This window comes from Leptonotus elevatus, chromosome 18 (genome assembly GCF_054856555.1).
Source record: "Leptonotus elevatus isolate MCC_2025b chromosome 18, RoL_Lele_1.0, whole genome shotgun sequence".
In the NCBI taxonomy this organism is placed as follows: Eukaryota; Metazoa; Chordata; class Actinopteri; order Syngnathiformes; family Syngnathidae; genus Leptonotus; species Leptonotus elevatus.
The window spans coordinates 14,672,342-14,698,456 of record NC_141256.1 but is presented as its reverse complement, the minus strand read 5'-3'; the positions used below and the strand labels follow the sequence as shown (position 1 = coordinate 14,698,456).

At 40.4% G+C, this 26,115-nt stretch overlaps 1 long non-coding RNA gene across 2 annotated transcripts in view; it reads right to left on the bottom strand.

Annotated features, from left to right (window-relative positions):
* Window positions 1-26,115, bottom strand: part of LOC147158798 (uncharacterized) — a 146,007-nt gene that overhangs the window by 104,941 nt on the left and 14,951 nt on the right. For both annotated transcript variants that reach the window (XR_015090894.1, XR_015090893.1), the window contains one exon: window positions 15,010-15,148. This is a non-coding gene — a long non-coding RNA (uncharacterized LOC147158798). The remainder of the gene's footprint in view (window positions 1-15,009; window positions 15,149-26,115) is intronic.

The window sequence follows — 26,115 nt, the reverse complement described above, 5'->3', positions numbered from 1 at the left end:
ATATATTAAGTTTAATGTTTATCCTTCACTTTGGATTAATTTAATTCAATCATGTGTTACTATTTGAAGCAAATTTTTAATTTAATTTGGTTCAACAATTCTCTTTTTAGAGTGTTGACACACACAATATAAATAAATAAAAAATTCCACAGGAAGTCATCAACAGTTCATGCAACAGTTAAACGCCGTTAGTAGTAAAAAGTGAAAGCAAATAGTTTAAACTTAACTTTGTTCACACAACCAAAAGTTCTAATAGGAAATAAAATAAATCAGCATTTTCATATTTTTAACTATCAGAAAAACTGTGGAGGCAATGTTTTGAAATCAAGAGTTTTAAGGTCGATTCTTTATTCTGTAAAAGGTCAGGCCGTAATGGTTAACATAAATGCCTCGCAGTTCTACATGACATAAAACTTTTTCTTTGCTTTTTGATGAGAAACTGTTGTTTTTGGTGAACCCAACTCATGTTCTATTGGTGATAATAAAATAACTAAAAAAGCTAAAGTCTACTTTTGGTAGGTTTGGTGTTTATTAATCAATTTTTTTTCCTGATCAATTTTTGATGGAAATATTTAACAAATTGTCTTAGGGTTAGGGTTCACATTTTAAGCATAGAAAAATGTTATATTAATGGAACGGCCTTCAAATTTGATTTCAATGCTGTTCAAACATGAAACAGATTGCAACCGGTTTGTTAAATGCAGTGGCTCAAAGTTAGAAGCCTGAAGTACATTTTCATACAAATCTTACAGTGTACATGTACAAGTTTACTGATTAGTAGTTTCTAAATTTGAGTAAAAAAAATAAAAATAAAAAAAATCGCAATAATTGACTTATAGATTCGTATCGCGATTAATCGGTATCAAATCGAATCGTGACCTATGAATCGTGATACAGATTGAATTACAAGGTACTCGGCAATTCACATCCCTAGTGCTTATATTGTTACAGAATACAAGAATATTGTGTTGGTCTCTAAAGATCAGTCAAAAAGAGCTGTCAATATGGGAACTCGGCTGCCAGTGAATGAGTTAATGACACCTGTTGAAAAATAAACTAAAACAAGCACTGGCCTTCTGTCTTCACACCAAACTTTTTTTTTCTCTATTTTGGAGGGGGGTTGGGGGGGGGGTAAAGTTTACAAAGTATCAATGTGGTGACAAAAGTCAACAAACGAGCGCCCTCCCCACCTCTCCCCCCCCCTACCCCCGAACCCGCCCTCCTCGCTTGGCTCTCACCATGACACCCAACAGGAAGACGAGGCTCCTCCGGAGAGCACGGTGCGCCTCGTTGTCTCCAGGTGACAGATATGTCACCGCAGCTAAAACCCTGTGGCACAATTATACTTCTGTCGGTCTGAGGGGAGAAGGAGGGTGGCGGAGGAGGGTGGGCGGTGGGTAGTTTGGGAACAGAGTGAGTGAGATGTGTGTGTGTGTGTGTGTGTGTATGTGTGATGCTTTACTCCTGGCTTATTCAAAGAGACAGCCCAAGGGATGCCTCTCGCTCTTCTAACAAAGCACTTCTTTTTTTTTCCTTTTTTTTCTTGAGTATTGCTGGGTGCGCTCCAGTCAAATCCTCTGGGCCTCAGTCAGTCACCACACCCACCCAATCATCACCGCCATCAACCCCCCCCCCCCCCCCCCCCCCTGCAGCTCAGCCATTTGAGAAACTTTTTCAAATGAATAATCCAGAGGAGCTGTGACCATTCGTTTGTGGCGGCAGGTTTAATGTCACACGAGCGGCTGGATAGCAGAGCTGGGGTGGGAATCCATTTGCATTTTTGATTTCAAATGTACTTTTTCTCTTCACACGTCAAGTAAGAGGGTTTGAAGACTAAATGGACACCTCAATAGCAGGTGAGCGACTTCTCCTGGCCAGTCGGGGAAGTCGAAATGACAATATGGTAGAAAGGTTTTTATTTTAGTACTTCAATTCAAAATGTGGGAGTCATATTTAGGGCTGTGTTAAGAATCGTTTATCCAAACGATTATTCCATCGATTACTCGGTAATCAGCACCGCAAGGACTTTTGTTTTGTTTTCACAGGGACAAGGATGCCTCTTCAGATAAGACTTGGGTTTGCCAAACCTGATATTTGAACACTATACTAACTTCAAAGTAAACAGCATTTTCATATTGTTTTTATATCTGTTTCTGTTGTCGTTCATAACCACAAGTGCTTCTTGAAGCCGTTAATGGCTGCTTTGCTGACTCCTTTGCTGGCGGTGTACATGAGGACAAATTAAAATATGTCACTTCACACTCACACTGGATCACTGCTTAGCCACGTAGATGCGCTTTGGAGCAAGCTAAGCTAAGCTAAGTTAGCTATAGAAGCATTCTTAGTCAAAGATCATGCATAGTGATTGGATGGACTGTGACAAGGCTTTAGCGAATGAGCAGAGGTAGCAAATCCAGGTCCAGAAAGTAAAAATCCTGCCACAGTTTGGCTTTAGCCCCAGGTGCTAGCTAACTATCTCCCTAACGAGCATCTAGGGAGCTAGCTAACTAGCTAGCTAGCCAGAATCGATGGCTAAAGCCAAACTGTGGCAGGGTTTTTTACTTTCTGGACCTGGATTTGCCACCTCTGCTAATAAGTAAAAAAACAAATTTCATCCTACATGCCAGGACCCAAGTGCATCACTGAGCCGTATTTTAGCCCCTGCCTCAACAAATTAGGACCACTCAAATGGTGGGAAAAGTATTTAACACTACATCTCACAACTAAGTGCTTAGTCTTTGCACGTTTTGAGTAATAATAATAGATTTTATTTGTAACGCACTTCAGATTTATAAAATTATTCTCAAAGTGTACAAACAAGGAACAATAAAAGCAATAAAAGCACACAGTAAAAAAAGAAACATATAATCAACAATAAAAATATTGGGAAAAAATAATCTCAGAATTCACTTTCCATGGTCTTGTTTTGAGTTTTGTTGTGTATTTTTCCGATTTTTGGGGGGTCAGAATTGTGGGGTCATATGACGGCAACAACTGACTAAAACGTTAACTTTAGTGAAACTTTGAGATCTTCTCAATTTTGCCTTTTTTTTTCCGGGGCAGAATCTCGCAATTTACGTTGGTTTAAAGGCCATTGCATTGTCTAACACAAGATTTTTGAGAGCGACATTAGAAGCATTGACTTTTTGTAAACTTTAGCAGCGACAAAAAAAACAACAACTTTGGATTGGGGCACAAGAAGGACGAGACACTTTTAGTTTTTTTTCCCCCTAAGTGTCATTAAACGCAACGACGCAGGTATCGCCGACGACGCGTACAACCAAGACAATATGTCTGCCTGCTGTCCTTCCCTGAGAGGCTCGCCTAACTTCAATTTAAAAGGAGAAAAAAAAAAGTGTCATTTTACATAAATGATGAGACGCCTCGTCCCTCCTTTCTCTCGCCCTCGTACTTCACAGCCAAATCAGCGATTCTGTTGGCAGTGAAGTCGATTGAATTTGACAAATCCAAGAAAGACTTTCTGGAGGAGTTTTTTTTTTATTTTATATTATTTTATATATTTTTTATATATTTTGGGGTGACCTAATTGTACGCTCCCCATGGCTGCTCCTTGTGCGGTCTCTCTCTCTCTTTCTTGCACTCTTTCCAAACGGCTTCATTTCCACATTCAAATTATTCATCATCGCCCGGATTTATTCCTTCCTTTCTTCACTTTTCATACCTTTGGTGTTCTCTGCGGGGATTTGAGAAGTGGAAGAAAGAGGGAGGAGGAGGAGGGTGATGCATCAAAAAAAGTGCTTCTTTGTTTTTTTTCCCTGTTTTTTTTTTTCTTTCTTCGCGAGCTATTGTTGAAACACCTTAAGTCTCTGGTGTGTGGCAGGAAGCGAAGTGATAGACAGGGCTGCCCTATTTACAGCCAGATTAAAAGGAATCCGACAGCAAGACGCGGCTAAATGATGATTGTCTATGACATTTAACAATTGATTAAAGAAAGATAAGTTTTAATAGGTGCTGCGAGCTGGCGGCGTGGGCGGCGGCTTTTTAGGGGGAGAGGAAGGAGGGAGAAGGCGTTCTGCTTCTTGTCGTCTCATGTCGTTTCAAACATGCCACGGCCGTAACGATGAGGAAATAAAGTCATTTAGCACCCAAAGAAGAAAACGCACACTATTGAATTCAATTAAGACAAAATAGTGACTTGAAAAAAACCAAACATATCCAATTACTTGAAAAACACAAGTCTTTGGAAAGTTTCATTTTGGTTGAGTTAAAAGGTGTGAAACCGATACAGGATGATATTTGAGTACATCTGAGCATTAAAACAGATGAATTATGATTTAATCTGTTTTGTTTTTCATACGATATTTCTCTTTCTTTTTTAACCAAATGAAAAGCAAGATGTGGCGGTCAGTTATGCTTGCTGTGTGGGGATCGAACATTGGCAGCCGAGGTGAAGATGAGATGACAACAAAGATGAGTGGTAACGCCAAAACTCATCCTGCTTAGGTTACATTTTTAAACATAAATATATATATATATATATATATATATATATATATATATATATATATATATATATATATATATATATATATATAAATAAATAAATATATATATATATATATATATAAATAAATAAATAAATATATATATATATATATAAATAAATAAATATATATATATATATATATATAAATAAATAAATATATATATATATATATATATAAATAAATATATATATATATATATATATATAAATAAATAAATATATATATATATATATATTAAAACACTTTTTATTATCATTGAAGATCCATTTCAAGTTTATCAGCAACTTGCATTCCTGTGATCAATTACATATATTTTCTAAAACGCCACATACTAGTGCGCATAGTATAAATAATACATATATCAATGTGTTATTTCCCCATATCGCTAACATATATTATGCGATAGAAGAGGCAGATGAAATGAAAGGAAATGAAGAGTCTGGAAGAACACTTGGCTTTGCTGACTAGCTTGATAAAATATTCTACATTCTGCATGTGTAATTCTTACTGTTACAGCACACAAACCGAAATGCAGGCTCTGAAAATCTCAAATAAATGTTGTTTTAATGCAAAATTTTAAAGAATTTTAAAGAAGGTTTCAGAGGACAACACGGTCATAAGATGTTTAAAGAAAAATAGATCAACCTTGCAGTCATTTTCATCGTTTAAAAGTCGATTAGGTTCCTCGTGTCGTAAACTTTTTATTAGTTTGTTCAGGCAAAGTAGCGAAAAACAAGATTTTTTTTTGGGGGGGGGGGTTACTTTTACAATGGGATGGCCACTTCTTACTGCCAAGTGGTTAACGATAAGATGTATCAAAAACATCAAAAGTTGCCTTTTTGTGAAATTTTTGTTTTTGATGAGTTGTTACATATTCTGGTGGGAGACTCAAATCAGAAAATCTATTTGCCTATAAATATAAATATATATATATATATATCTTTTTTTAAAATTAAAATAGCACTTTTCCAATCTAGAAAAATGCAACGTGCACTAAAAATGCATATAGCTCATTTAAGTGAGTGACTGAGTTGCTATAAAAAAATAAAAGGTAAATTTAAAAGTATTTACCAAAAACCTTTAGCACTTTTTTCACCCCAAAAGAGACAAAGTGAATAAAGGCAAACATAAGTTAAGAGACATTAAATTTGCTGGCTGAGCCATGATAAAACAAAATTATTTATTTATTTATGTAATACTTTTTCAGCCAAGAAAAAAAGTCTCCATGAATAAAAAAATAGATTTTTGACTCTATTAAGTGGCTGACTATTTTGCTATAAAAACAATATTGGCAATTGTAAAGGACTATTATATTAAAAATAATAATAATATAAAAAAAACTTTAGCCTTTTTTCAAGCTAGCAGCCCAAACACAATAAGAAGTGAATAAAAAAAAGAAGTGAAATTTGCTATTCATTGTCATTTTTAAGTCAATTAAGTCTTAAGTGGCTTGTTAAGGTTGTCCTGAAAAAAACACAAGTTTGCACTTCATTATCTGCGAAAAAAACAAACAAACAAATACAGGAATGAAAAGATGCCAAATTAGCTAATTTTTTGCAAAGTTTCAATCGATTAACTGGCCAACTAAGTCACTATAGAGATCAAAGTAAGTGTTATTTTTAAAGAATTTTACAGAAACACTTTTTCAAGCTTGAAGGAAACAAGTGAACGAGAAAACATCAAATTTGCTTTGCTTTTCGCTGTTTTTTTACGGTGATTAAGCGGCTGACTAATTTGCTAACAGTTAATTTAAAGATGTACAATCTGTCCATCCATCCATCAACTGTATCTATCTATCCATCTATCTATCAGACATGAAAATAAACGTCTGCTAACATTACGTTAAATTTCCTGCATTTCCTGTTGAGTAGCGACATCTGGCATACGTGCACGGACGAGACAACTTTTTCAAACTTTACCCACCCCACCCCTTCTAAATAATGAAAGAAAACTGTGCGTAAATGCTGCGGAAACAAACAAAAGTTTTAGGGGGGTGCGAAGAGTTTAATGAGTTGCATCGTATTGTGCCGTAAATAGTGCCTCTCGCCGGGGCTGCGCGTTGGCCTGCGGACGCTCGCTGGCGCGTCTGTGAAGTGTGGCGGTGCCCTGTGGGGACGCACGCACACACACACGCACACACAGAGGCACACCATCCCCGCCAGCATCCCCCTCACAACAGCTGCCATGCTGCGGGAGGCAGGCGCACCCCTCGCTGATCAAATCTTGTCCGTCACATTTCCCCTAATTAACGGGCATCTGCTTCCCCCGCGTTTCCCAACACGGCGGCGACGCGCTCTGCCCGTGTACTTGCAATCATCCGACTGGTGCGACCTTTCACCCCCGTGCCGGCGCAACCCCCGCTCCTCCGCCGCCATTCCCGAAACAGCTGCGAACAGACGCTAGTGTTTCAGTTGGCCAAACGTGTGCTGGAATGTTTTAAAACCTTATTACTATAAAATAAATAAAAATAAATAGGGGTGTCAAAATTTGTGCGTTCATTTTGAGTTAATTTAAAGTTCCTTTAACACCACCATTTTTTTTAACGCCCGATTAATAACCGCCCCTTACTTGGAAAGCCTGTACTGGGGGAATTCCAAGTCGCAATGCACACCTCCATGTCAAAAATGCACTGAGCTGTCACCAATGTCTTACAAATGCAATTATGCCATCTAGTGGCAGAATAATGACCTAAACACAAATCAATATCACACAAATTTTTTACAGTACATCTTTTTAATTTTAACTCCATTTTATGAATTATGAAATGACCGAATCGATGAATAAAAGATGCAGCCATATTTCTATTAGTTTAACTTTTTGTTTTCATTTTTGTGTTGAGTATGAAAACTTGGAAAAAATATATTTTATTGTACATTTAGAACAGATATCAAATTTGCAATTAATCGTGAGTTAACTGTTGAAGTCATGTGATTAATTTCAATTTTTAAAAAATAATCACATGACACATGAAAAACGATTTTGGGGAAAAAAGAAAAAAAATGGGAAAAACATTGCTATTGTTAAAATATGCTTTAAAAGGGATTTACATGATTTCTGTGGCATAATAAGCAATAACCATGTACTGTACTACAGGTTTATATTTGATGATATTTTTTTTTGCAACCAGTGAGGAAATAAAAAAAACCATTATTTAGCGTATTTTTATTTATTTATTTTTTATATGTATGTATAATGTAAAGAAAAGTCAACTGTATTGTGTTACTATGGGCCTACTGTAAGTGAAAATAGGACACTTCAATCGGCCGTTGAGCTCGAGGTGTTGACAGTCGAGAAAACAACAGATGTGTGAACATGTGTACTCTTAAAGTGGACTCTTTTTTTTTTTTTTTTTAATCAGATGGCGATAATATGCAATGAGAGTCAACCGTAAAAGCACCTCCCAGCCCCCTTAACCGAACAAAAACACTAATACAGAAGCTATTGTCAACCCTCCAAATAGCCTTAAAGTGACCATATGTAGTTTTCATACATAAACAAACTTGCCTATGTAAAAGTGCTCAAGTTTTCAGGGTGCATTTTAGCTTCTAGCTTGAAAAACTAGCTTAGTTTTCTGTAAAAAATCCTTTAAAAGTAACTTTTTCTTAGTCAAGCTGAATCTCACTGAATAGACTTTGTTGGCAAGATGGAATGGAAATAACATTTTTACTGGTCATTTAAGTTTGGCTGCATTGACAATGAGAAGATACTGTTAAAAAGTCAAAACTTAAAAGGTGTGTAAAAGGATACGTCATATAGTTTTACATTCGTTTCTCTCCCTCACACACACACACACACATATAGTTTTATTATATCATTTTTTGAGTCTTTGTTGTTGAAGGACATTTCTAGAGATACTTGTTAAAAAGTACGACCTTATAAAACACATTTTATTGGTTGCTAAGCTTATTTTATTCATGTAACACAAAGAAGTGACAGTAGTCCAGTTGGAATGTAAAAAAAAAAAAAAAAAACTTAAATAATACTATTAATAATAGAGTGGATTGACATAATGAAAGTGTGCTAAAAGCCGGGATTAACACCAGTCACTCTCTTTGTTGAGTGAGGGTGCTAAGGAGTGAAGATGTGTGTGAGAGTGTGTGTGTGTGTGTGTGTGCGCGCATTCCGTCATTCACAACACAGACGCACCTGAGCAGGCACCAGCTGGCGACGTGGAGAGGTGCGCTCTAATTTAAAATGCATCTCATTAGAAGAAAGCCTTTGCCTGTCACATTGCAAGAAGACAACGACGCCGGCTGGAATTAATGAAGATTCTCCCAAAGAAAAAAAATCTATTAAAACCTATTTCTAGAAATAAAAAAAAAATATGCAGGATACAATGAGCGATATCTCACTTTTATTTCAAATGTGTACTTGTGATTTGTGTCAGTCGTCGTCCGACCTTGGGGGAGAGTCGCATGCGGCGCGTGCTTTCCAACGGCGTCGTCATTGAAGGCTTTTGTTTGTTGGTGTCCATTGTTTAAAAAAAAATAAAATAATCCATTTCCCATTTGCCGGCAAAAGCCAAGAGAAATATACTTAAGAGAAAAGAAGTGTTTATTCATTTGTGGCAATGGCGCGGCGCCGCTGCCAAGGAGAGGGGACGTGATGGAAGCTCAGATTCATTAAAACTTAATTAATATGCATCATTATGTAAATGAGGGTGCAGTTAATGAGTTTTTAAAAGAAGCATTCCTTAATTAGTTCACTTTTAATGGCATCATCATTTATCTTTTTCTTCTTTGAAGCAGAATGATGCACGGGACGCGGGCACTTTCTAAAATGCTAATCTACGTTTTATCATCTTGTTTTTTCACCCCCCTCCCCTCCCGACTCCTCACGTGACGCCTCAAATCTTGTCACTAATGAGCGACGTTTACACGTAATAATGTTGCTTTTTTACATGGCAAAAAAAAAGAAGCTTTTTTTCTCCTTTTTTTCAGGTGGGAAGGATTACAAACAACATGGACCGCTTATCTCACCACCTCTGGAAAAAATAATTGATAATTAAAAATGAATCGCCCGGGTCCAAGTTAAATCCAAACCTTTAGGCAACTCAACTGCAGACTTAAAAAAAAAAAAAAAAAAAAAAAAAAAATTCCCACCCAGTTTGGAGCTGGTAAAAAAAAAGAAAAAAAACCTCCTTCCTGGAAAACAACTGACAAGGTGTCAGGGAACTTGACGGAGACTTCTGACTGCGTCACACTTCGGTGGATAATTGGTCGCCGCCACTTCACGTAAAAAAGTCAGCAAACTTCCTCGTTTAGCGAGCGCAAAGCGATAAAAGTTAGTCGCGACGTTGCACCTCCGCCGACAAAAAGGAATTGCTCGACTGTCAGCTTTCAGTTGCAAAAACAACACGTTAAACATAGACCAATTAAATCATGTGAGTCCAATTAACGCAAGGAAACTGTCCTTCTATGTTGCATGTGTACGTTAAATGATGTTCAAATATTTTTATTTATTTATTATTGGATAGTGTTAAATGCACACGTTTCTAACTTCTCTTGCCTATTGGAGATCATTTCCACATATCACTTCATAAAATACTTTTTTTTTTGTATATGTCTGATGTTGATGTCATGCTAAAAACAAAAACAAAAATCACTCAAGACTAAAAGTGGACTTCTGAAAGCCAATGGCGAAATTTGCAACTTAATAAAGTCTCAAATTTGCGACTTTTTTTCTCAAAATTTTGCCCCCGCCCTCTAAAAAATATATATTTATACATGGCCCTAATACGCCGTCGTATGTGTAATGTTGGCATTATGTTAAAAAGCAAAAACGTTAAGCTTAACATGGACTTAGATGGTTTTATTTATTTAGGTTTAACTTTGACTCGACATTTGATGTTTGCTTTGTATTGAAAAACATGACATTTGTTATGAGTATGCCTTAATAAAATATTTTTTTTTATTGATTGCTTAAATTCAACAGCCACGTTTGATGTTCCCTTATGTTAAATACATAAAAACACTCTAGCCTTACAGTAAGTTTTTTCAGATCGTAACACATGCAAATGTCGGCAATTTCAGGCAGCCATTGTTATCAATAGTTTAACTGTTAGTATATAAGAGTTTTTTGTTTTGTTTTAACATAACGCGAATATCAAACCTTGCTAAGTTTCTTTTATTGTATAGCAACACGTTGTTGACTACTGACAGCCAATGGAAATACTCGTTCTAAGTAAGACGTTAAAAAAAAAAGGCCCCCTTTTTTTTTCTTTTTTTTTACAGTATCTGTGGTTGAACTTCGACAGTGCGTTTGATGCTCAAGTTATGTTTAAAAAAAAAGTCAAATGGTGTTTAAAATGGACTTACATGGTTTTCATGGGCTTGCGACAATACATGTTGATATAATATTCTGAAGCTTCAGCTTTTCTTCTCAAACGCGCGCACGCACACACACACACACACACACACACACACACACACGCTGATGAACATCCGGATTGTTCCGCCTCAGAAGGAATCAGTTGCATCATTCCTCCCAGGGCATTAGCACTGGGCGCTACAAGCCTTTTGCATTAACAATAAATTCATCATGCATGAGGATAGAGATGGTAGGCCCCCCCCCACCCCCACCCACCCACCCATAAAGTAGATAGAACCGAGGGAAACACGAGGTCGCCGCCACACCGAGAAAGTTCACGTCGGTTGTCTCCACTTTGGATTCTTAGCCACAATGGCCACGTCCTTACATAAAAAATAAGCCAAAATTGTACATCTAAAACTTTATTTCTGTGTTGTTGAATGTTTGGGAACCACATTTCGGTTTTTTTAAACGGCACATGTCTACAGTGCAATATGTATTTATCACTCAGTTTATATGAATTCAGATTTTGTTTGCTTTAACATTGCGCACATTTTGAACATTTCATTAAGTGGCTATTTCACGTACCACTAGAGGGCGCATGTGTGTGGTAGTAGTGGTACGCATACCACACTTTGAGAATACTGCAATTTTCTTGTGTATTCTTCTAACATTTAGAAAGAGAAAAAAATCTAGTGTTTTAAACGTTACTAAGGGTCAATTGGGCCCACAACAAAAATGGAAATATTATTACAGACTCTTGATAATTGAATGATGGAAGAGCGTAATGGGTCATATGTCGCCCGCAGGCCGTACTTTGCCCACTGGTACCAGGGAAGTTCATTAAACTAATTTAAATAGTAGCCTCCGTAAATATCACATTTTATTTGTATTATTATCGCGCTTATTGCGGGCACCGCTCTTGTTGTTGTTGTTGTTGAGAGAAAAAGCCGCCTTTGTTTCGCTATTATTATCCCCAGCGCTGCGTCTTCTTCTTATAGATGAAATGCAGCAGATTCTCTCATTATTTAGATGTGCATTCCTGTGGAATCAATTCTCATAGACACATATAAATTATTGTTTAACGAGAAGCTGTATCCCATAAATTATTCAAAGCACCTGGGATTACAATATGAGATCAAATGATAGGAAAGAAAGAGCACTCTGCTGGAGGCGGCCCGCACACCAGCCAGCCCCGTCGCCGGTTTGATGTTGCACACAATCTGCTTATGCAGGAATAATTGGGAGGGGGTAACGCACACCATGTGTTATAAGGGGGGCCACGTTCGGCGGGAGGTAATTGGGCCGCCGGACATGGTCAGCAATGTCAGCCCCCCCGACTGGTATGACATGGGGTTTTTTTCCCTCACGGAAACGACAAGAAATAATCATTGCCTTATTTATTCCAAACAAGTTTGGGAGGTGCGCCATGTTTACAACCGCACACACACACACAAAGAGAGAGAGAGAGGGGTGTGTGTGTGTGTGAGAAAACAGTCGTAATTTTTTTCACGGGCACTCTCGCAGTCTGGGCCAATCCAAAAAGCGCAGCAGCTCTCGAATACGCAAGCAGCAAAAAGAAGAAGAAGGAAAAAAAAAATGAAATTTACGGCGCCCTGAAGTGCCGTAAAAAAAGGGACACTCGTGCAGATAAGCAGGAAGCCATTGTGTGGCGTGTGACTGATGGAGGGTGGTGAGGGTGCGAAGGGTGGGGGGTCTTCGATGGAGTCCTCGGCCATAAAGTAAATAATGTGCGTGTCACCCAAGCACCGAGCAGATAGAAGGAGAAAAGATGACAATGATCTGCTCTCACGGCACACCCGGGGAGGGGACGGGAGGAGGAGGAAGAGGAGGAGGAGGAAAAGGGGCCGAGGTGGGGGTGCGTCGCAGTAGGCCCAGACATTGTGGGACAGGTTGTATCCATGTAAAAGTGCGGCGGGATCCAGGATCCATTCCAGCATGCCATGTTGAGGTGCTTGCCAGATAATGCCGTACAACTCGAACCAATACGTTTCCGGAGCCTTCTTGAACAAGTTTCAACGCATTTTTGTAATATATTGAATCAATTTTCCCCAATGAAATGAATTAAAATGCTCTCAAAAATACCAATTATTATTGTTTGGACATATTCACCGCCATGGACGTTTATATTCATCAACTGGAATCCAACCGTTTCCTGCCACCAACGTAAATAGTCGTCAAGTATGTTTTTCAATCACTGTAATTTCTAACAGATCCCTGAAAGTATTAACAATGCATTGCTTTGTTGTGAAATTAGCACGGAAGAGAATTTAAAGATTAGGCAGTGTGTTTTCAACTTGTCACATCGGTTATGAGAGAGAGAAATGCCAATACGTTGAAAGACAAACAAATTCAGGCTGTCTATTGCTTTTAATGTTTTATAATTTGAGGCGCCACTAGAGCAAAAATGACATTAATATATATATAATTCATAATTATAATAATAATTATTATATTAAAAAAATAATTAATATATTATTATATAATTATTAATATTACAGACACTGTCACTGTTTAGCTTGGCGTTTCTTTTCACAAATAGCCCTGTTCAGTTTTTCTTTTCCTTTTTCAGAAGCTGGTGTTTTTAATTAAACCAACCCCTCAGAACTAGGAACTTTTTTGTTTTCCTCATGGGAATTACTGTCCAATTTTAGGTCTAGTATTATTTATTAGCACCATACATGGATATCATTCATCCATTTCGCATACCATTTAACCCCATTAAAGGTGCATTGTGCCGTTTAAAAAGGGGATATTCAAGCTTTTTCTACATCATGCAAGCTCCACCAATGCCCAGATGAGTACGAAAAGCCCTGACTGTTTTACTCTGACTGCACCTATCAGTTTTTATCTTCCCTTTATAGTAGAGTGTGCGGACCCTCACACTCTACAGTTTCTTTGGGGAGGGGAGGGGCAGAGTTTTTCTTTCCTCATTTGAAGTGATGTCTTCGTTTGTCAACTGTGGCTTTTGCTTTAAGATCGTGCACGTACTCGCACGCGCACCATGAACGAGCCTGACACAGATGTTGTAATTACACTTTGGGCCATAGGTGGTAGTCGTGAGTAAAAAAAAAAGTGACAAACTGCACAAAGTTTCTTTAATTTTACGGAAGTGTGAATGGATGGACCGTGGGAAATTTTGTCTGATTTCACTTCTAGTTTAATTTATCAGGGCCAAAAGTGTGCAAAACTGTGGAATGAGCCAGGATTTTTTTTTTTATTATTATGATGAAATGTTGATCTATGTACCGGGTTTGTTCTTGCAAATAAAATTTGGACACCAGCCTCTGACAAAACACTATACTGTTACTCGTGGGAATTACTATCTAATCTCGAACTATTGTCCAATTTTATTGACGGTGTAACTTATCAGGGCCAAAAGGACTGTAAAACTGTAGCGTGATTCTGGATTTTTAACGATTAAATGTTGATGTGAAATGTTGACCTACATACAAGGTTTTTACTGCCACTGCCTCCGCCTAATTTCAGGCCACCACTAGCTCTAAAACCTCCCACATCATTCATCCATGTATCAGCAGACATGACAGGGCCCGAGAGTTCGGCCTTGGCGGAGGTCTGCGCCGCTCCACTTGTTTTTCATTGCCGGGACAATTTCCAAAACGTCCCGGTAAAATATTGCAGGAGAGAGGGGATGAAATGTGTCCACAAAAAAGTTATAGAGATGTAAATTATTCTGCGTTATAATGCAGTTGCTCGGATACCCACAACAGGATGACGACTTCTGTTTTGCTTCACTTCTAACACACATGCACACACTCCCGTCCCGTCCGTCCCTCCCAAAAAGTACTTTTTTTTTCTGAAAATTGAACTTTTTGAGGACTGTCAAAGTTTACTTCTAGAGAAAAAGAGTGTGAAACTGTGTGGGAAAACATTTTTAGATGTTGACCAAGAAGTTTTTTTCAGGACTGACATCAATACCAATTGTTACCGTAGTCGTCAAGGGGCCGATAACCTTTATTTAGAGCTGATAATCATTTTCCGTAAAAAAAAGAAAGAAAAAATATTGGCTCAAAATAAAAAAAATAAAAACAAATTTCAACTCATAACTTTGTAGTTCTATCTTAAAGCATTTGTTTCGTGAACTGTTCAGATTTGCAAAATGTTAACGTTTTCTTCATTATCTCTGGTCCTCATGAGGCACTTCTCATACCTGTTTTCGACGAACAGGATCATTATCAGGCTTCTACGGAGCTTGCTGATGAGCTGATCATTTGAGTCAGCTGTGTTGGAGGAGAGAGACATCCAAATCAGGCAGGATGGTGGCTTTCCAAGACCAGAGATAGACATGTCTAAAAAAAAATAGTTCAGGGAGTTACTCGGGTCATCGGTATGTCTTAGAAAGTTCAATAGAAACTTTAACAAACAGATACTCTTGCGCCCCACAGTTTTCTACAGTAAACACATTTTTCAAAAATGGTTACATTGTTGTGAAATGTTACATTTTCATGTGTCTTTGTTTTAATTTCAAACAAAAACAAAGGGTGCAGAGAGTTCCCAGAGTTAGCAGCATCTCTTCAGTTACCTAACTGAAAATTTATTGAAGTTAACACTGCTTTAAAATTATCTTTAATCGGCCATGTGATATTTTAAAAGGCTGATAACGATATTCGTCATAATGCCGAACACCAGTGCCGATAATCAACCCGGCCGATAATCTTTCTCCCTAATCGACACTTTTTCATGCAAAATTTGCAGTTAGCCCTTCTCTAATTTTGGGCCACGTCTTGCTGTAAAACTTCGGACAAATGTGCTAACCACTGACGCCGCCCATTGTAATGTATTTGGGGCCAAAGAAGTGTAAAACTGTGGTGTAATGCAGGACTTTTGACATTTAAATGTAGACACGCAGAAGACCGTAGGCATGACGTGACCCGAGCATAAGCCCTTGGCCGAGGTCTGCGTCACGCCACCGTGTGCTCTTGATTCACTTTGCGGGGAAAACTTCCAGAATGGAGAAACAGGACGAGACGTGTCCGCAAAAAAAGTTATGAAAGCTGCAAATTATTCTGCTTTACAAAGCGCAGGTGTCGAGATACCCACAACAGGACGACTTCTTTTGCTTCACCTCTCATACACACGCACGCACGCACACAGACTTAAAAAAAAGTAAGTTATAAAAAAAAAAAAAAAAAACGGCAGCAGCAGCGACGCCGAGCGAACACACGGAGGAAGATGAAGCGAGGACGGGCCATGGGGAGAGACAAACCGACACAAAGATAGAGGAGGAAGCGGGCGAGTGGGAGGGAAACAGGAAGCGGGAGATCACAGCGACGGAGAAGAAGAGGAGCCAAAGATCACAAGAAGAAGGAGAGCGATGCGCCATTTGCACACGAGAGGGAAAAGAGAGCGAAAAGGAGGAGGTGGGAGGGAGGCCCGGGACCGTTGGGGACTGTCCCCATTCCGGCACCCCACGCTGAGGCTGACGCTCGGCCCTGGCCCCCGTGATGAGTGGCGGCGCCATCTAAAGGCTGGATCCCCTCTGAATATGTCCACACGAGAACTTTTTTTTCCGTTTTTCAATTACAAGCGGGCCGCTTGCACCCCGCAACCCCCCCCCCCTCGGCCGCAGTCCCCTTTTCGTGTGATCCGTTGTAACGCGGCGGGACGACATGGTCGGGATACGCCATTATCTGCATATTATATGTAGGCGCTTACATTAGTGGATACAGCAAAGAGGAGGAGGATGAAGAGGAGGGGGTTTGCATGGACCCAGGCTGGAGAAGTAGCGCGCACGCACACACACACACACGCAAAATAAATTTATGAGGGCAAACATGTTGCGAGAAAAAAAAAATGCCACGCCGTGTTATGAATACAAGCAGGACATGTTCAATACACACACACACGTCAATGTCACACAATGACCGACTTTATTACGATCTAATCAGATCTGCAAATTAAAAAGTGTTCCTAATGATTTGACTCTCTGGGCTTAACATCGCAATCCCTCCTGACTGCAAGGACACAAAATTAGGTACGCTGCCTTGCACTATATAACACACATTGTAAAATAAAATAAAATAATCTCAATGAAAGTAAATGGACTGAATTTATAGTGCTTTCTAATGTTAATTTATTTCATATGTATTTATACATCCATAATATAAATTCAAATACAATATTATTGTAAATTTGTGTGGTTGTGCGGCTTTTACTTCTATTTTCAACCCCTTATTGGCCGGATGATAAAGTCAAAGTGTTAAAAACAGCCAAGACACACGCACACACCACACACAGCCATAATGTTAGGTACACAAACAATGAGGTTGATAACAAGCCAAAACTTCATTTATGTAAGTTCTACATCAAAATTTTAAAAATTGGCTTTACATCAATGAACACACACATGAACCATAATATTAGGTACAGCCACATAAGATTTAATAATTATTTAATAATAATGAGAATCGTCATCCTATTCTAATACCAACTCTCATGTGGCAAATTAAAATAATCAAAATATTAGGAGGAGCTTTAACATTTTGTATTTTAATCCTTGGAGCACATTAATAAACACTGTGAAATTAATACCATAAAAAGTAAGAATTTTCCTGTTTAGATGGTGCAGGTGTACCTAATGTTGTGTCCGGTGAACGCTGGTTAATCCACGAGTTTTTGCTTGATGGATTAGGAATAAAATGTGTATTCATTCCTTTTACCTTCCTATAATCTTGACTTCAAATCCGACGAGAGCTTTTTTCTTCCCTCCTTTTTTTTTTTGGTGGCTCGACTTCCTTTGGAGAAGCCCGGGTCCGCTCTTTGTGCCTTTTATTTGTGTTTATGCATATGAATGGCATACGCTGAATGCCAATGATTAGATGGCTTAAATTCCCCTTCAGAGTTCATATCCTCCATAAAACTGTCCAATTATGTGGGAATGTGTTCACGAGGCTGTGCCACCAAATCACGCGCAACAGTGCCCCCTAGTACCCAATATGCACCACGCCATCGTCTAGATTTTTTTTGGGGTGTGGGGGGGGACTAAAAATGCTGAATGATACGTCACACAAAAGAAAAAAAAAAAGATATTTTCTGTGACAATTCCCTGTTTCCTAATCACTCTTCACGCACACACAGTGGTGAAATTTCCAGCCAAGCACATAATATGCATACCTTGTCGGCGGCGCGGCACAATACCTCACCGGGAGCCGGTGAGTAATTTTTCGCTGTGTGAGTTCGACGACGGAGCAGGGGGAGTTATTCGGCGGGCTGATAAGTGCCAAAATAACAGCAGATAATTAGGCCCTTTAGAGCGCGGGGGTGTCTCTTAACAAAGGCACCTGCGCCCACCCCCCCTCCATCCCCCTCCCTCACCGCGCACCCCGTCGAGGCGTCGCCGTGCAACCCCCCGACTGATTGTCATTTTTAATCTGCTTCTCCCGCTGAGGCTTTGTCGGTGGCGGCCTTGTTTGTAAGGTGGCAGCGCTACCTGTACGCGGGAGGGTTTTTTTTGGGGGGGGGGCATCTATGTGCAAAGGTATGCGGCTACGGAACATGCCATGAAGATGACATCAAACTATGTACTGAATCAATTAATCAAGACGTCCAGCAATAGGCGAACATTTGAAAGATTGAGTTACCAATTACAAGCTTTCTATTTAAGACAAATGTTGCCTTAGCGTAATGTTGACAAACAATACAAATTGCCATTGACATGCTAATAGTTAGCATCGATAGACGTGGTTTAAGAGGCCTCCACAAAAATAACTACATCCACTGAGCAACTTCCAGTAGGAAAAGAAGAAGTACTATTCTTCTTCGTTTGGGTCTGAATGACTGTATTATGCTGCCTCTCGGTGGCCAAGTCGGAAAGTAGGGGACCAACTCGGCATTTGCGTCTTGTCTTTTCGTCGAATTCATTGCTGCCCAGAGAACTACAGTAACAGGAACTACACATGCCAAGACTGTGTCAATGTGGTTGCTTACATTTGTACAGCAGGTTGAGGTGACCGGAAAATATTTATTTTTTTATTTTCAGTAGACTTGATTATTGCATTGGTCTTCTGACTGGACTACTTCAAAAGATCATCAAGGCATGTAGCTAGAGCGCAAGGCAGAAGCTACACTTCTTTCTCTCGTAATGGGAACCCCAATAAACACATCATTTCCCCTGCATTTGGTTCTCAGTTTTATGGCTAGTTGTGAACACAAATCAATAAAAATCATCATAAAATGATGTGGCAGACCAGATCAGGCCCTACTTGGTGGTTTTTGCACAAGAAGTGTCCCAATACATTTGTAGCTCATGTACAGTATGCACGTTGCATTGGCTGTTGAAACTTGTGTTTGCAAATAACACAGGTCCAATTTTTTGGGGGGCTTGGCGTGAACCAAGTAATTTCTTCTGAGCATCTTCGCTCATTCGACAACAAGCTTGCCTCCCTCCCCCTTGGCTAACGCACCCCGCTTTTGTCTTCTTTTCCCCCTCCATCCCTCTCTCACACTCCAATAAAGAAACAAACGGCGTGCCAAATAAACGCAATTCCTCTCCAGTGCAGCCATCCACATCCTGGACTGTGCCAGAGCTGGGAAATCATTGGGATTGTTTACCCCCTTCGTACCCACCACCACCACCACCACCACCACCTTCTCCCACGACTACACCCCCTCAACGCACCTCCCCGCCTCCTTCTGCTCCTCCGCACACACAAAAAGAAAAGAAGATGCTCGCTTGGTGATCGTCGGAGCCAATTTGCGGGGCCCGTGTGGCACCCTTCCCTTCAGACACGGGCATTGTGCCTGCCGCTCGCTTGGCAAAGAGGCGAGGAATTATTTTTATCCCCCAAACACGCAGGGCTACGCGCCGATGATTTCCAAAAGGCTCGGCCCTATTGTGCGGACCGTTCGGGCCAGGTGCCAAAGCTATTATATTGATCTCTCTTTTCTCTCGCGTTTCAATGCAGATTTAGCGCACCGAGCATATTAGGGGAATAAAATCAAGACGGGAGAGAACGGCGGACGAGTGGTTAGCACGTCTACGTCGCAGTTCTGGGATCCGGGGGTTCCAATCTGCGTTCTAGCCTTACTGTGTGGGGTTTGCATGTTTTTTTTTTTCTCCCACATTCCAAAATACGTTTGCTTCATTGACGAGTCTGACTCCATTTTACGGGATAAAAAGTTGTCAATGGCAATTTTTTCTCATTGCATTTATTATAATTAATTAAAATTATAATATTATTATAAATTATTTAGGCCTATTTAGCACGGGCATTTTACCAAAGTACAATATAAATTGAAATGGTCCACACCACAGACATCAGAGACATGTTGGCGAATAGTACACTAAACACCAAACGCGGGGTGAGCAACTGAGCATTTTCTGACTTGGCAATTGCACTTTGGAGTCAATGTCCAGTACTTCGCACGGTCGCACCGGCGGGTACGGATGCGTGCGGTGCGGTGCGGATGATGCATTTGTAGGCTATTTGGAGCGGGACGTTTAAAAAGAAATACATTTCTTCGCACCAGCCAATCGGCTTTGGGAACGGACTGCAAAGTCACACCCGGCGTCCTGTACAGATGTGTAGTCACCCGATAGCAATAGTGCTAACATTAGCTAAAGTGTTTAGCACGGCCACCAGAATGTAAGTGAAAAAGTGGAAGCGCTCGAGGGGCTCTCATCAAAGAAAAAAAGGAAGGCGCTGCAGGAGAAAGAGTGGCTCAGGACTCGGCAGCCCTGTCTTTTTTGACATAGTTTACCCTCTTTCACTAACTATCCAATCCTACCCATTGAAAAACATACTTGACTGATATTTGCTGTTGGCAATAAACGGTTGTATTCCAAGTGAAGAATATAAACGTCTATGGCAGTGAATGAGTGAAGTGGTGTTAAGATTATTAGGGTTTTTTTGAAGAAAAAAAAAATACTCTGGACCCAAAAGGTTTGAGAACCCCTGATATAGAAGTTGAATGGACAAACAAATCGGAAGAATTTGCGCTTTTTGGCACGCCAGCCAAATTGCACGTCATTAAGTATCACAACATTTCAGCTATTATTTTTCTTTCTACTTCGGGCATTATTGCTTTGGCATCTCGCCGGTCTCCTCGGAGTGTGTCGCTGGCACGCGCAGCAGGCGCCGGCGACTTTGGTTAAAAAACTACGAGACCTCGGATGTTTGCTGAGGCGCGTGGGGGAATATTCCAATGTTGAAACTGGCAGTGTAAAAGGAGGAAGGAGGGCGGGTGGGTGAGGAGAGGGTGGCTAATGAGCGTGTCTATGAGAAAATGATTTGCTTGTTTCCTGAGAGGGGAATCACAGAGAATGGCTAAATGGGAGCTCTCCGAAGACACGGCAGTGGCGGCGGCAGGCCTTCGTGTTGGGAGGCCGTCGACTGGATGTGCCAATGTCATTAGTGCCGAGAAGCGAGCGCTAGCGGTGGCCACCGGGTACCGTCTGCTTGCCATCAGAGAATGCAGAGGGACAGTCGTTCAAGTGAATGCGATTGTGGATTAAAATTTGTATTTGTTATTGTGACAATAAGGAGAGACAAGCATTGGCACTGAGGCTAATGAGAAAATAGTCAATAGTCAAAAATTGTTACCATGGGAATGCTGAGTCAAACATTCAAATCAAAGATATTGTCAAAGGATGTCATTTGTGCTGCAAAAATGCTGACAGACGGGCATTGGCACTAATTCCAATATAAGTGCCATAAGTCATAAGTATATACTGTAGGAATGCTGAGGGTCAAGCACTCAAAATGTTATGATTGTCAAAGGCATACAAACATATTTTGCAAAAGTATTATTGTGAGAATGCAGAGGGATTGTTTTTCAGGTTTTCGCGTGAATGCTGAGAGCTGATTATTCCTGTTTAACATTTACGACGGAAATGCTGAGAGACTCGATTCACACCCATTCGGATGTGTGCCAAAGATTCCCCGCTTCCTTACTGATGGAAATCTGGGTGACGAGCAGTCAAACTAATGCTGATGGCATCCTTGGTGTCGGGAGGCCCGTCCAGTCGGACGTGCCAATGTCATTAGTGCTGAGAAGCGACCATCAGAGACGCTGGAGCCAAACATAAAAACAGGCGAAAACAAAAGGCTCCCCCAAATTAGATGGCGAGCTGAGGTTACGCCAGGCGTTTGGCGGGTCTTTCGGGGCCGGCGCGTCCTCAGCCCGTTTGGCAGGCAGCGAGCGGCGCGCCGACAAGCCAAAACATAGTGTATCAATCAATGCATTGCTCACATGTGTCACAGACACACAAAAAAAACAGCTGGCAGGATATGAAATGTGAACAAGGGTTCAACAAGATCGCCTGTGATCGTCTTTTCAGTGCTAATGTTTGCTATTAGCCTTCACCTTGGAGCTCAATCACAGTCATACTCCCACCGGTGGATGGTGCTAACATCACAGGCTTGGAGAGCTGCATTCATGCAGCTAACCTGGCTGCCCACAATGCACACGGTAATGAAATGTGCTTCAGAAATATTTACTGGGTGAATGCCGAGAGTCATGCAGTCAAACTGAAAGAGTTTCTTCTCATGTGGGAAGTCTTCGAGACAAAGAATGCTAGAAGATCATCCACGCTGATTTGACCGTGCATGGAAAAATATTTGAAATTGTGTGAAACAGAAAGTCGTGAATTCCTTCTATTGCTAATGCGCTAATGTGTTCAGCAGCGCCTTGAGATATGGGTGAGCAAGTCAAGGTACTGTACAGAATTTGTAAAATGTAGTTTCATGATAATTTGCATGACTGATTGGACTGATTGACGGCCTTGCATTTATTTTAATTGGTCCTGAGGCCAAAAGTCGACGTCAGGCACTCGTAGCCTTTGGTCAGCATTCGGCACAGTCGGAATAAAGATTGATGACACAGAGATAAGAGGGTCATCACGGTATCACAGCGCTTTTAGAAATTAAATGAAAACACGGTGAGAAGCAATTAGCGAGCTCCCGGCATCCTTGACGGGACACAAACGCTTCTTGTTTGGCCTTCAGTTTATGCTGCTCCGTTTCCAGACAGTCGTCCTGCACTAAGTGAGGTCAAACCGTTCGCAATAAGCCACACTTAGCCACAAAGTCTTATCTTGAAGTCCTTATCACCAAGTAGTCCATTTTAGTTCACTTGAAAATGATGTTGTAGAAAATGTGCATTTCTGCCCATGCTCAGACTTCAGGGACGCCCTAAAGTCAGGCAGAGCTCGATGGGTTGATTTTAAGTGGTAGGGAGAAGAAAACGGGCCAGCTGGCAGTAAGCTGAAGTCCAACAAAGCAGGGTCTTCCCTGCTTCCTCATGATCCCACAAGGCTCCTCTGGCTGGCGGCCCATCAGAACCCGCCCTCTCTCTCTCTCTCATCGTTCCGGAGACGGCAGGATGGTGCTCAGATGGCGGGAGTAGTATTGTCAGAGGAGCAGCATGTGACTAATCAGGAGTGGGCCAGCATCGCCGTATAGCACCGATTCAAAAGGCCACTGAGACCTAGCGGTAATGGAAAAGCATGATGGGAGCCATCAGAGGGAGTCAACAAGTATTGCGCTCACTATTGCTTTGCTTTGCATCCAATGGCGTGCGTGGTAATATATCAGCGGCGTCACTGAAAGCCATCATGGGATTCATTACATAATGTAAACAAGTGATTGATCCCCCTCTGCTGTCAATAATCTGCTTTACAAGTCAAGCATGCAGGATTGGGGGGGGGGGGGGGGGGGGGGGGCGAAGGAGGGACGCCACGTGTCACCCGTCTCCTGCCTCCATCTTTCTCCCACTCCCTTGTTATCTCTTATTTCTCTCCGCGGTCATACAGCACCTCCGCAACGCGCACATAAAATGGAGGGCGGCCAGGTTCCAATTCAGATCTCATTTGCGGCGGCGCCGGCCCCCTGCCCGCGCCGCAGTCGCCGAGAGGACCCAGGGGAGCCCTATCGCGGCTCTATATGCAAATGCGCCCGCACCTGGGCAACGGCGTGGGCATGCTGTGACGCCGAGCTTATTTATGCAAATGTGGCAGAGCGCCACACGGAGCCCTGCGCGCGGATGGCGACGTATCTCCACGGCGGGCAAAAAACGTGCAGAACATGAAAGATGTCCTCCAAGGGGTGCAGGACGGGGGTATGAAGACACAGGAAATGAGGGTCGCTTGCCGTACACACGTTAGTGACACCTTAACTTCACAATGTCGCCAGCTAGGAGGTTTTAATATTTCTACCCGCTCGCGCTTAATTTGGAAATGCACATTACCAATTCAATTACTGTACATAAAAGATGAATTAATGTCAAATTAACTTCTTCTGTACATATTCTTCCTTCACGTCCCCCTTGTAAAATTACGAAGGATGTTCGATGCAATTTTTTTCAGAACGAATAGTAACACTTGAGTAGTCACACATATCGATACCAATAGTACTTTTGATACATAAAATAAAAAAAGACAAATCATTTTAAAGAAATAACTATACATCCCAAGACTGCATTTTTGATTGAAATGCAGGACAATGGCAATTTTTTTTTCTACTAATAAACTGGCCACTAGAGGGCAGTCGATACCAGTATTTGCCACCGTTGCAAGTATGAATGAATACCTTGAAATAAGGCTGAGTACTATCGGTACTCACTCATCCCTAATTACAATTGCGTTTGTGTAATATGACAACTTTTTCAAGAGGAAAGTGCAACTTTAACATCCTAATGCATAGGTGTCAAACTCCGGTCCTGGAGGTCCGTAGTGCTGCAGGTTTTGGATGTTTCCGTTCTCCAACACAGCTGATATATAATCAGCTCATCAGCAAGCTCTGCATGAGCCTGATAACGATCCTGCTGATTGGAATCAGCTTGTGTTGGAAGAGGGAAATCTCCAAAACCTGCAGGACTGCGGCCCTCCAGGACCGGAGTTTGACACCTATGTCCTAATGTGTCCCCAAAAAATGTTAGACAAAATATGACTTGTTTTTCATGATTTTTTTTTTAAGGAAAAAAATACAAATGTGTTTCTTTTTCACAATTAAACTGTATTCTCATAATATTAAGACTTCGAAAAAATAACCTCAAAATACTATTAAGTCTTTTTTTTCTTGAAAGTTCAAGCAAAATGACTTCATTTTAATAAGAAAATTACGTTTTGCACAATTACTATTTAACAGCATAATACAGTATTCCAAAATATTGAACAGACTTTGTTCCTCGATAAATTACAACTTCATCTACATAAAATCCAGATCTTTTTCCTCTGAAAATATATGTTAATCAAAACGTTACAATAGCGACAGTTTTTTTTCTTCTTGAAAATACATAAATAAATTTACTGTACAATGTTATGATTTTAACCTCGTAATACTAAAACTTTTTTTTTTTTTTTACTTTAATGACTGTCACTTTTTTCTTTAAATAATTGACTTTACTTCTTGAAAGCAATAAAACTTTATCATCATAATATTAAGAGTTCTGTTTTCAGGTATAGGACAGGCACATTAAACAATATTCTTACATGAATAGCCCTCTTAAATCTTTGGATTGCATTTCATTCAATTGTGTATCAATTGGAGTGGCCACTAAATTGCCATTAAGGAGCAAGTATACTGATCACAAGCTTGATTATTAGTAAAACAAACACAGTAATAACAACACACACGTATTGCAGACGTGTATCTGTTTCCCCGTATGTCGTCAACAAGGCTGAGTGCGTCAAGATGGCGGAAGCAGCAAGAACAAAACCAATCTTTGTGTGTCAGTCGTGCCGACGTCCCGCCTGGGCCATCACACGGGAAACACTCCCTCGGCAAGCACGGCACCGCATTAATGTGCAAATGTATGCAAGAAATGCCAAAATGACTACTGAACCAAAACGCGCCACTCAAATTGTTGGGATTATGAATAATTAGAGCTTGTTTTATTTTATTTTTTTTGCTGGAACCTTCCTCAATTTTGATCATTGAATTAATTAAGCCCAATCCAAGTGTGGTGAGGACAGTTTCATGTACCAGCAAGAAGACAGACCATGGGTACGGTTCATCAAGAACCAAAGTCTGGTTTAATTTTGTTCTCAAATTTAACATTGCATCATATTTCTTATCATTTTCAGCGTGGCTCGAATAGCCCTTCATAAATTCTACTCAAGTTTCTAACCAATTACTGTATAGTAAAATCTGATCATTTCTGAATTGTTCGGCGACGAGAAGCTTTCCTTTTAACAAGTATATTGTACAGTACTTACAGCAAACCTATCATAGGACCTGGTCAAAAAAAAATTCAATTCTTTCTGGGGACAAAGGATAAGAAACCTGAACAATTGTCGTGACTTATCTGTATGTGACTC